Source organism: Diabrotica virgifera, chromosome 8, assembly GCF_917563875.1.
Source record: "Diabrotica virgifera virgifera chromosome 8, PGI_DIABVI_V3a".
Classification (NCBI taxonomy): domain Eukaryota; kingdom Metazoa; phylum Arthropoda; class Insecta; order Coleoptera; family Chrysomelidae; genus Diabrotica; species Diabrotica virgifera.
The window spans coordinates 14,876,701-14,889,541 of NC_065450.1; positions in this window are offsets into that span (position 1 = coordinate 14,876,701).

The following is a 12,841-nucleotide window of genomic DNA, read 5'->3' on the forward strand; positions in this document are numbered from 1 at the left end:
ACCTTTACGCGGTGAGCCGATCTTGCGCCTCATAGCGCGCGCCATTAAAATATCGACATCTTGGCCAAAAATAAACTTATGAACATTTTCATAACCTTAAATTGTTCCTTTTGAGTTTTTCTATCATTATTGTTCATTAAAGTATAAATGTTTATAGCTCAAATTTGCTTGAAACCCTTATAAACAAATGAATGTACAATATTTTTAAGAAAATTGTAACTTCAAACGGGTATAAATTTAAAACAAATGAAGATCAAGTAATTTAACAAACTTTGTTTGGAAGCATGTTAATTAAGCATTAAAACGACACCTTCTAAGACTTATTTGCATGCGTAGAAGCTGAGTTACGATCGATAAAGCTTCGAAAAATACTTATTTTGGAATTTGCAATTTGCATTGTGCACTAATTTTACAATATCTTGAGTTCTAATTGTTTGATTTAAGTTTAGTAAATGGTTTTTTCTTCGTTTTTTATTAAGGAACAAATTTTATTTGAAACATTTTTTTTATATCTTTTAGTTTATGAGCCAGAGCCTTATAAACAATTTATAGACAATTAAATTGTTTATAACAATTTTTTGACCACTCGGATGGAAATCCCCCCTCAAATTCGTAATCAGCAGCCAAAAATCCATAAGAAACCGTTGAGTTTGTCCATCAGAATTGAATATGACACGGTGACCCCTCTGGCGCCTAAGCTAGGTTGCTGTAAGAAGGATGCAGCTCGATATTTGATAATTGTTGGGAAATTGAAAAAAACTGTTTTTTAGTAAAAGTTTTTATTTTAACCCGAAAGATATAATATCAATCGATGACAAACAGATTTAGTCAATTAGACCAGGGTAAAAAGCTAGAAATATACCATGTTCGGGACACTCAAAGATCCAGGTAGCTGACTACTTTTTTAGTTATTGTATACCTATAGGATGTAAACCTACCTGTTTCCTGCAGTTCGCGTTCGTTTTTTAATTATTAACAATTTAGAGCAAATATCGCGATTTTTTCGATTTTTTGCACCCCTTTCAAAAGCTAAATAGTTGAAATAGAATTACAAAATTTAATTTTTTACAACATTAAAAAACCTTCAAAATGCCGATTTTTGAAAGTTAAAAAGTTAATTTGTTGCTACGCAAACTGCAAAATAACTGAAAATCGTTATTTGTGAATAACTTTTACTAAAACTACCTTAGAACTTTAGTGTTTCACCCAAAGTTTGGTATTGGGGTACTTAACAAACCCTCAAAATTTGAGACCGATCCATTAATTAGTTTAAGGGTTATTCTAATTGTCTATCCCAGAGACCTTTATTTTGCAATAATATAAGACAGAAAATAATGAAGATAGGGCAATTATGAGCATGCCAAATGAAAGTAGAAAACCGATACTATCAAAATGTACTAAAAAACGATAAAATGATTATCTAATATAGTCAAAAATCCTAATGCCAAATTTGTGACATTTTGTAGTTTAAAAATATTTAGAATAACTTTAAAAATATTGTCTGTAAAAAAATCATTTTATATATTAGAAAAGCTGGTATTTTACACGAATTTTTAAAAATGTAGTTTAACCGGTGAGTAGTCGTGGTAAGTGAAGGGGGAGCTGGGAGCCGACAAATGCACGAGTTCAAAAACTAAAAAGAGCAACTTAAAACTACTATCATTTTCTATATCGCGAGATCTACTGAATATATTTTGATCGTTATTTTTTTTAATTTGTATGTAATTTTTCTGTACATTACAAATATGTAATTTGTCTAGACATTTAATAATTAATAAACAGTATAATTTGTTTAAACAATTTTTGGAAAAATATTTTTTTCCCAAAAATCCATGATTTTAATCATACTATCCTTATTAATCATATAAAAAGTTAAGGTATACTTTAATAAATAAACTATCTTCAATAAATAATTATCTAATAAAAATCATTTATTTATTAAAGTGTACTTTAACTTTTTCTGTAGTTATTATTGATACTATGATTAAAAAAATAGATTTTTGTAAAAAAATATTTTTCAAGAATTGGTTAAACAAATTAGACTGTTTATTAATTAATAAATTTATAAACAAATTACATATTTGTAATGTACGTAAAAATTATAAACCAATTAAAAAAAGAAAGATCAAAATCCATTGAGTTGATCCGGAGATACAGCAAATTATATTCATTTGAAATTGCTTTTTCGGTATTTTAACTCGCTGGATTTGTAGGTTCCCCCTAGTAATCGTTTGCACTACATTTTTGAAAAATTGAAGAGGGTGCTGTGAAGGTATAATGTTTGTTTAAATTTTTTAAGAAAAAATACAAATCCCCTTCTTTAAAATGGCATTAATGGGATTCCTTAATTATTATAAACAAATTAACTGTGAATTAAAAAAAACATATGGCTAACTTTGTCCCAAATGAGCCCAGGCTACATTTTTTATTTGAAAATTCGTGTTAAAATACTATCTTTTCGAATATATAAAAATATTGTTTCTACGGACAACATTTTTAAAGTTATTCTAAATATTTATAAACTATAAAATTTTAAAAATTTGGCCTTAGGGTTTTTGACTATGTTAATCATTTTTTACCTTTTTTAATAAATTTTGATACTATCAGTCTTCTACTTTCATTTGGCATACTCAGAATTGCTCTATCTTCATTATTTTCTGTCTTATCTAATTGCAAAATAAAGGTCTCTGGGATAACCAAATAGAATAACTCTTAAACTAATTAATGGATCAGTCTCAAATTTTCACTGTTTGTTAAGTACCCCAATATCTAACTTTGGGTGAAACATTAAAGTTTTAAGGTAGGTTTAGTAAAAGTTATTAACAAATAACGATTTTCACTTATTTTGCAGTTTGCGCAGCAACAAATTAACTTTTTAGCTTAAAAAATCGACATTTTGAAGGTTTTTCAATGTTCTAAAAAATTAAATTTTGTAATTTTATGTCAACTATTTAGTTTTTGAATGGAGTGCAAAAAATCGAAAAAATCGCGATTTTTGCACTAAATTGTTAATAGTTAAAAAACGGACGCCAACTCTAGGCAGGAAACAGGTAGGTTTTCTTCCTATAGATATACAATAACTAAAAAAGTAGTCAGCTACCTGGATCTTTGAGTGTCCCGAGAAAATCCTTATTGCCCTGGACTAAATATTTGAGACTATTTTAAAGTAGATAACTTAAAAAAAATAAAAAAAAAAATTGAAAAAAGTTGGACTTGTATCTTTCTTGCACCATACACGTGAAAAAATGCTTCTTTACCACCATTTAAAAAAAAAGCAAATCTCCGTCAAAAACTCTTTTATTCGGTTACAACAATCAAATGACTATGGTTTGCTTACTACACAAATACAAAAAATGAATGAAGTAAACGACAGACGTACTCTCAATCATTTATTGTAACTTTCGACGACCGGTTACGCTCTCTAAAGTATGAAGAGCATCTTCAGGTCAACCGTTACAAGTCACTAAATGATTCAGTTACAAAGAGAGAGGTAGTAGCTCCTTGTAACCGAATCATTTAGTGACTTGTAATTGTTGACCTGAAGATGCTCTGCATACTTTAGAGAGTGAAACCGGTCGTCGGAAATTACAATAAATGATTGAGAGTACGTCTGTCTTTTACTTCATTCAAAATGAACTCTCACATGCAGCCCATTCAACATTTAATTACAAAAAATTCGTGAAAAGTAACAGGTTGATGTCAAAAAATAGTATTCAGAAAAAAAAAATAAAACATTAAACACATGGACAAACGCTTCCTTCATTCATCTACCTGGTCGTCATCATCCGTTCCAGATGATTCGGGTTTGTGGTTTTCTGCCATGGCTGCATCATTTGTGAGGCGGCTGTAAAAAGCCATTTGGTCCATAGGAACGAATCATGTTGCCAACTCCATAACATCTGCATATTTGGTTTTTTTGACAGGTATAAGATTTGAAATAGACAGAAATATCAGAAGAAAATGAGAGGTCGCTATCAAGGTTTCTCAAGATTTGGAGTAAACGAAAACTCGGAAGGCCAAAGGCCAGTAGATATACTGACTTTAATACCATTTAAATGTTCATTGCTGCACTGGAAAATTTGGTATTTGGAAATCTGGAATCTTTGCTTTCTGCATCTGAGATAACTTTTTAAAATGTACTTCATAGTGACCACTAAAGTTTAGGATCATATTTTGTTTTACCAGAACTTTGGAAATAAACTGTTTGGATGATTGTTTAACAAAATCAGCATATTGTTGGGGGCTAAATCCTAGTCCATTTTCCTTAAAAACTTTTCAATAACTCCAAAGTAACGATTACAGGTAAGGAATCTATGTCCTGGCTCAGGAAAGCGGTGCTCTATCTTGTCAATAGACCTAGTTTTTACCAGCAAATACAGAAATTGAATCATTCTGAGTTTTTATTGTGCGCAGCAGCGTTATCGGAGAAAAGATAACATTTTTAGGGAGTATATTTTTTACTTTATCGTACTACATACGCAGTATGAGTATAATAGATAAAGTTATAGGATCGTGCAAAAAATTTTTTTTCAGATTTCACTTTTTTTCGACGTTTTGAGTCCCCCTGAGTCTAAACAGCAAATAAAAAAAACATGTCGGAAGTATGTACGTACGTATGTACGTGTACGTACGTATGTACGTACGTATGTCGCCACCGCCCAGCAAAAACTACTGGACCGATTTCGATGAAATTCGGTATGAATAAGTTTAAGAGAATTTTGTTGAGAAACTAAGCTTTTGAAAAAAACCTCTCAAAGGGGGGCCGAAATAGGGGGGTTATTTGGGGCCCATTTTTGCAAATTTTGACCGGAACGAATGAAATTTAACTTAAAGTTAGCTCATCGATAGGTAAATAGAAATACGGAATTTGACATTTCCAAATCCAAAATGGCGGCCAGCATGGCCGACCGCCCACCCGATACATTTCCCTACCAATCTAAAAACTTGTTTAAGATAAATTTAATTTGAAAAAACATTTATATAGCCTAAAGATGGGGCTATAACAATAATATTATCGTTTTTCAGAAAAAGTTATGGGTTGCCTATATTTAAGGCGTCAAAATTTGACATAAATTTGAACTAAATTTTCTCAAAAACGACTCCAAGGAATTTGTTTATTTTGTAATATATTTTTGATATCCTATCGGTAAATTGAATAACATTAGTTAGATTTCTTAACTGCTCATAGGTGGGGAGTTATGAATTTTTTATTAAAAAAATATTGGATTGCCCGTAACTACCTCTGTAATAGAAACTAAAATTTGAAATTTGGCAGACTTATATAGTACTTTGTTATCTATTAGCACAATAAATTTTACCCACAATATGGCTTCCGGTTTAACCGGAAATGAAAAAAAAAATCTTAATTTTTTACATATGCCCTGTATATTTTTACATATTTTGAAAGAATGTAAAATTATCTTTCCAATGACATAAAACTCGTTGCTGTAACTCAAAAACTCGAAAAGTTACAGAAAATTGAAATTTTGCTAGAATCTTGTGTGTGTCCCCTCTCACGCGATCATCATCATCATCAACCCGTACACGTCCACTGCTGGACATAGGTCTCCCTCAGCTCTTTCCATTCATCTCTATTTTGTGCGGCTTGCATCCAGTTACCGACAACATGTTTCAAATCATCGGCCCATCTGGTTAGTGGGCGTCCTCTGCTCCGTAGTGCTTCTTCTCGCGGCCTCCACTCGACAATACGTTTTGTCCATCGGTTGTCTGGCAATCTGGCGACGTGTCCTGCCCAATTCCACTTAAGCGACGCGATTTTTTCGACAGCGTCTGTTGTTTTTGTACTACGGCGTATTTCTTCGTTTGGGATTCGGTCTCTCAGGGAGACACCCAACATCTGGCGCTCCATAGCCCTCTGAGTTACGCGAATCTTGTTCACTACCTTTTTTGTTAGTGTTAATGTTTCGGCTCCATAAGTGAGTACAGGCAACACACATTGGTCAAAGATTTTCCTTTTGAGGCATATGGGCAAGTCCGATTTAAATACATAGTTAAGTTTACCAAACGCTGCCCAGGCTAATCCTATGCGACGTGGGAGTTCGCACGTCTGGTTATCTCGTCCCAACCGAATTTCATGTCCTAAGTACTTATAAGATGCAGTCTGCTCAATATCCATTCCATCAACAACAATATTACGATTTAGCACCAGATTAGTCATTATTTGCGTCTTGTTGATATTAATCTTTAGTCCGACCTCTAAGGAAGCGTAATATAATTTGTTCAACATTATTATTGCATCATCCATACGATCGGCTATAAGGACAATGTCATCTGCGAATCTCAAATGACTGAGCTTCTCTCCATTTATATTGATACCATATTCGTTTAGATCTGTCTTCTTAAATGTGTGTTCTAAAAGGGTTGTGAACAGCTTTGGTGAGATGGTGTCTCCCTGCCGTACTCCTCGCTGTATACAGAATGTATTTGTTTGTTGTTCAGACAGTCTTACGCTAGCCGTTGCCGTTTGGTAGATATATTTGATCATGTTAATGTAGCGATGGTCTATTCGGCATTCTGTCAATGCTTTTAACATTTTCTGCTGGCTTATGGTATCAAATGCTTTCTCGTAGTCCACGAATATCAGTGCCAATGGTTTGTTGTATTCCGCAGACTTCTCTATTAGATTTTTTATTACCAGTAAGTGGTCGTTAGTGCTATATCCAGATCTAAATCCAGCTTGTTCTATAGGTTGATAGAAGTCTAACTTAGCCTCCAGTCTTTTTTTGATAATTTTTGTGAAAAGTTTATATATGTGTGATAGCAAACTGATAGGACGGTAGTTTTTCAGATCTGTTATGTCACCCTTTTTGTGTAATAAAACAATGACTGCATTGTTCCATTGAGAAGGAGTTTTTCCTTGGTAAATGCATTGGGTGAAAAGTTTGGCCAAAGCCTGGATAATTTTATTTCCACCTTGTTTGATTGCTTCGATTACTATTCCGTCATCGCCAGGGGATTTATTATTTTTCATTTCTGAAAGTGCCTTTTTAACTTCATGTGGTGTTACTTCTGGCATTAATTCTGATCCCTGGTTTGTGATTTTGGGCAGGGGCTGATCTTGCCTTTCGTTGGTGCTCTCATACATTTCGCGATAAAACGATTCGACAACCTTGAGGATTTCGGCTTTATCCGTGGCAATATTGCCATCTTTGTTTCTGATTTTGTACATATTTTTGTTACTGATGTTATTCGTATTACGCCTCAAAACTTTTAAACCTTTGTTGTCTTGAATTATGTGAGTTATTTCTCTTGTGTTGTTTTCTCTTATGTCTTTTCGGATTGATCGGTGGATATCTTTATTTAATTTCTTCAGTGTTGTGTAGTTGGAGTCGTATTTTTCCGTCAATTGTCTTCTTTTACTTATTAACTCTTTGGTATTTTGGCTTAATATATCATATTAGAGCATTATTATAGGGCAGTCAATGAGGGTATTTGGCTCCGAATTCCATCCTACTACATCGATGTACTTGATATTTTCACAGTAAGTAGGGAATAGCTCAAGAAACAAAATCTACCCTATATACTATGGCGCTTTATCTTGGGGCAATTCCCACCCCTTCAAGGGGGTGGAAAATTTATTGGTCAAAATAAGCATGGAAGTGGCTAGAGAACCTATTTTTAAGCAAAAACTGATCTATACTTTTTTTTGAGAACTCAGTACTTTTTGAGTTTGCGTAGTTGAAAATTGGCCATTTTCATTTAAAAATGACACGTTTTCGGACGGTTTTTTGTGAATACCTTAAAAACTATGCATCAAACAAAAACACTGTAAAAAAATTGTTTTTAATTATAAATAACAAAGAGATTCGTTCCTTCGTAAATTTTCTATTTATAATACAAAAAGAGATATGGTAGGTAAAAAGAGTTTGTTTTTTGGTGCATGCTCAAAGTGCTCATGCTTTTGTAGTGTTTGAAAAGGCCTTTAAAACGAGCACCGTTAAATGTCGGTTACATTCAAACTAAGCGAGATATGGTGCAAAAAATATATGACTAATGTACTTTAAGGAAAAATGAGAAGTACATACATTTAACCCCTCATTCACCAGAATTTAAATGCATTGTTTTTCTTTTGCAATATCTCTAAATATAGTGTTGTTTCTACTTTCAAAAAGTTGGACGGGTGAAAAAAATAAGATCAAATTATAGAGCGCATTTTTAAATTTTCTTAAAATTCTTCCTTTTGCTCCATGCAATTCGAAAATAAAAATGTTCTATCCCCGAGAAGTGGTGAGAACCGCCCCCATGATAAAAGCGCCATAGTATATAGTATATAGGATAGACTTTGAATTAGGAGATTGGGCTTTGGGCTACTCCCAAAATTTCATTACAATCCATGCAGTAAAATGCAAATATTGTAAACTATTAATTTCTCAGAAAAATGGACTAATTTGAAATGAAAGTATGACTAATATTCTATTGATTTATGCAATAATCTATAGTGTGTCCCCGAACATTTTCTCAAATGCGGGAATTAATGATGCGTAGAACCATAAAATATTTTCAAGTATACAAGGTGTTTCCAAAATATCAAAATAACGAGTAACTTTGTTATTTTTATAGAATGCCAGTATCTAGTACGATAACGATAATAGATCGGTACGATAAAGTTCTCGGGCGGCCCTTCCGTCCAGCGTTTTATGTAGTGGTACAAAAATGACACTACCTCGTTTGGTCACTTTCGAGCCGTAGTTTCATCATTATAAAAGTGTGATTAATTTTTCCTACCAGAATGGACGCAGAAGTTGTATGTTCAAAACTGGTGTTTGTAGAAAGCTTTCTTAGCAGGAAGTTTTGGAAGTGGAAGGTTTTGCTGGAAGTCAAATGTCAGAACCTCCACTTCGTCGCTATGATTGCACAATGTGGTTTTCTCTTTCAACTCCTCGAAAAACAAATCAGCCTTAATTTCATGCAACTTCTTTTCCGCTGCTAAAACTTTTCTTTCATTTTCGTCTAGGATCATATCTTTGAGTTTGTTATGAAAGACATCACATTTTTTGCACGTATCTAAGCGAGGTGAGTCAAACTTGTAGTTGAAGTTTTCATTGAAGTATCGATGGTAGAAATCATACAGAACTTTGGGGTTATATTTAGAATTGCTAACACTTTTTGGTTTGTTAAGTTCCAAATAGAGTTGATGCATTTTCTTTATTTCATTCCACGAAAATCACTTTTTGGTTTGTAAAGTTCCAAATAGAGTTGATGCATTTCCTTTATTTCATTCCACGAAAATCACCGAACATTCACAATGGTTTGGTGCAAAAAGGATGCAACTCCGGAGCTGCACCCGTCTTACACCAAATGACTGAGGAGGCAGAACCATAAAAACGTATAATTCCATTATTTATTATCGGATCTGCATCGTTCTTAACCAGTGAATCCGCCATTTTTTTTAATATGGCATAAGATTTTACCCAAAACGTCTAAATATGGAGCTGCATCCTTCTTATAGCAAACTCCTCAATTGTAAATATGAATTATGGCTACACTTATAAATTGTTATCAATTTGTAAAGAGTATCGCACTCACCATAATTTGTTGATATGCCGCAGGCAGTATCCAAAACTTGATGGCGAACAGCGCTATGTTGAAGGAGTGAACGCCAGCCAATGAGATGCTGTCATCATGAGCTCTTCTTAACTACTGAAGGTCCTCGGTCAAACCCTAATGAGGTGGTCTTACGAAACTTTTTAAGAAAGTGTACATACGTCAAAATGAATAATAAAGTAATAAATTATTAAAAATGTATAAACATTTTCAATTTAGTTGTAACCCGAAAATGCAGCAGCATTATATTATAGTTCAATCAGAGAGTGTAGAAAAAGTCTATACCGGTTTCAGGGCTTTTTTGCCCTTCATCAATAGACACATATATCCTCTTCTCTCTGATTGAACTAGGACACTTCGACGTGCGGTCCCGGATTGCAATGAACGAAATAGGGTATCATAGCGACATCTGCTAAGAAACAAACTATGTTCTCAACCCACTAAAGCATAAACCAACAATAAATAACGTTCTACATACTACCAGATTGAAAACAGTGGGAAACCTCTCTGGTTACAATCTCCGAGGCTTTTAAAAATTATAAGCCATGCGGGTGCCGAGACGATCAGAGGAAGAGGGAATTTTAAAAATCTTAGTTCACGTCCTATCTGCTCAGCGTGGTAAAGCTTCAACGAGAAGGTTTCCTAAGTAATCCAAAAAAAGTAAATAAATTAAACATTAAAAATGGGTAAACATTTTCAATTTGGTTGCCACCCGAAAATGCAGCAGCATTATATTCTAGTTCAATCAGAGAGTACAGGAAGAGTCTATACCGGTTTCAGGGCTTTTTTACCTTTCATCAGTAGACAAATAATATCCTCTTCTCTCTGATTGAACTAGGATACTTCGACGCGTACCGTCCCGGATTGCAGCGAACGAAATGGGGTGTCATAGCGACATCTGCTAAGAAACAAACTAAGTTCTCAATCTACTAATACATAAACTGACAATAAATATCGTTCTAGATACCACCAGATTGAAAACAGTGGGAAATTTCTCTGGTTACAACCTCCGAGGCTTTTAAAAATTATAAGCCATGCTTTAAAAATTTTAATTCACGTCCCATCTGCTCAGCGTGGCAAAGCTCCAACGAGAAAGTTTCCTAAGTACTCCAAAAATAGTAAATAAATTAAACATTAAAAATATATAAACACTTTCAATTATTGTTTTCAAATAAATTATTGTTTAGAACGCGAGCCTCGGGAACTTTGTGGACAATTATCTAAAAGGTTTTATTTCAAGTGTTCGGGTCGAAAAAGAATAGTTTCCCGAAACACGAGGCGAGCATTCTTCTAAAAACCTGACAAAGATTAAGAGCTAGCCAGTTTCACAGAAAAGAATTTAAATTAAAAAGAAAACAAGAGGACACCATAGGGTTAAGATCTTAGATTATGTTATCATTTAGTAATATAAGTTAAAGAAGAACTGATAATTGGTCAACTGATGACCAGATTTCAGTAGTCTAAACACAGCTTGTGTTTAATAAAAAAAAATTTATTTAGCTAATGCCTTGGCAACTAATTGCCATTGGCATGGTACAGTGGATTTTTCCAGTTAGGTACCTAGTGTCATGTGTTGTGTGTGTTGAGTAAGTGTCTTGTTACTTTGCAAAGTCGACGTCATTGTCTTTGCAAAGAGACGATAATTGAATCCGAACATCTGCGGTCCCTCCGGTGAGTACCGATCCCACAAGGACAGAAACTATATTCATTTCTTATTTTATAATAAACAAAAAATTCCCTACCCAGGTGAGATTCGAACTCACGACAATCCGGAACTTTCGATCCAAAGGTAGGCATTCTTACCACTGAGCAACACAGGGGGATAATTTAAAAATTTGAAGTATTAGGTTTGTTCTAGCATCAGTTTCAAACGGTTTGAAACCATCAGCGAATAGTGGACCAGCGCGAGTAGAGGGGATAGCACTGGTGACTGTATTATGTTCTCTCACTGACCAACTGTTTGCTGACGGTTTTTGACTATTTTGACTGTTTGCTAGAACAAACCTATTAAAAATATATAATTAACCTATACTAGATCATTATACAGTCGAACCCGCTTATTGGAATAGCCTTTGTGACAAGCAAAATTATTCCTATAACCGGGATATTCTAATTACCGATCATTGGTTGCTACTATAAATGTTTCGGGACCTCAAATGTGTATTCCTTAAACCGTGATATTCCTTTAAGAGGTATTCTAATAAGCGAGTTCGACTGTACTAGATTATTATACTAGATCATTATGTAAAAATATTAGTACGAATAGTAAAAGTTCATATTATATTAAACAGTACGAATAATAAAATATAACATAATATAAATGAAGACAAGGAATATTAAAGATAAAATATTTAAATAAATACTAAATATGTTTCCCAAACATTCTCCCCCTCTAAAAATCATTGTTTTAAGAACAACTGGCATAATAAGTAAAAAGAATAACCATGAAAATATAGATTTAATAATAAACAAATGAAGAAATTGTAACGAGGTCGTTGCGTTGTTGCTCCAGGTAACTAAATCAGTCGAAAATAAGAGATCGCTTTTTAAGACATTTTTATCTGGAATCAAAACATACAAAAGATAAGATAATTAGCCTTAATTAATCGTTAATTTCGTTAATAAAATATACTTATAATCTACGCATCGAGCTTCCTGTTCGGGCCGATGTGACGACATTTTGTACATGAATGAATTATTTTGACGATCGTGTGAAATAAAAATTGCTTTTATTAATACGACATGAACGTATAAGGAAAGGGAAGAAAAGGAATCTAGCTCAACTCGCCAGATGTAAAGACATATTAGGGATATACGATCCCCGCTCGTATAAGGATAGGTAAGAGGAAAACTGTCGGATTCGCTCAGCTCGCCAAAACGACAGCGGAAAATGGTCGGGAAATACTACCTACATAAACTCACCTCTTATGCCTCGCTGTTGTTTATTAATCTTCGATCAACGCTCCAAGAATAATAATCAACTAGGCTTTTCGATCCGACTTTTATATCGTCCAAGACGGTACAAAAACACATTTTACTTACTTCATTGGCATACTCTAGACGATAAAATTATATTATCGTCACAAATTAATGAAATATTGATTGACAGATAAACCGTGGACCTATTTTGACCACCGAACATTTTTGGATGCCGTTTACCTATTTACGATGGAACGTTTACCTATTTTGAAGAGTAACAAAGCGTATAACACCATCAGTTATGAAGAATGGTCTCGAGTTGGTCTGTCTCGTAGGAAGTAAAGAAATGAGTTCCACA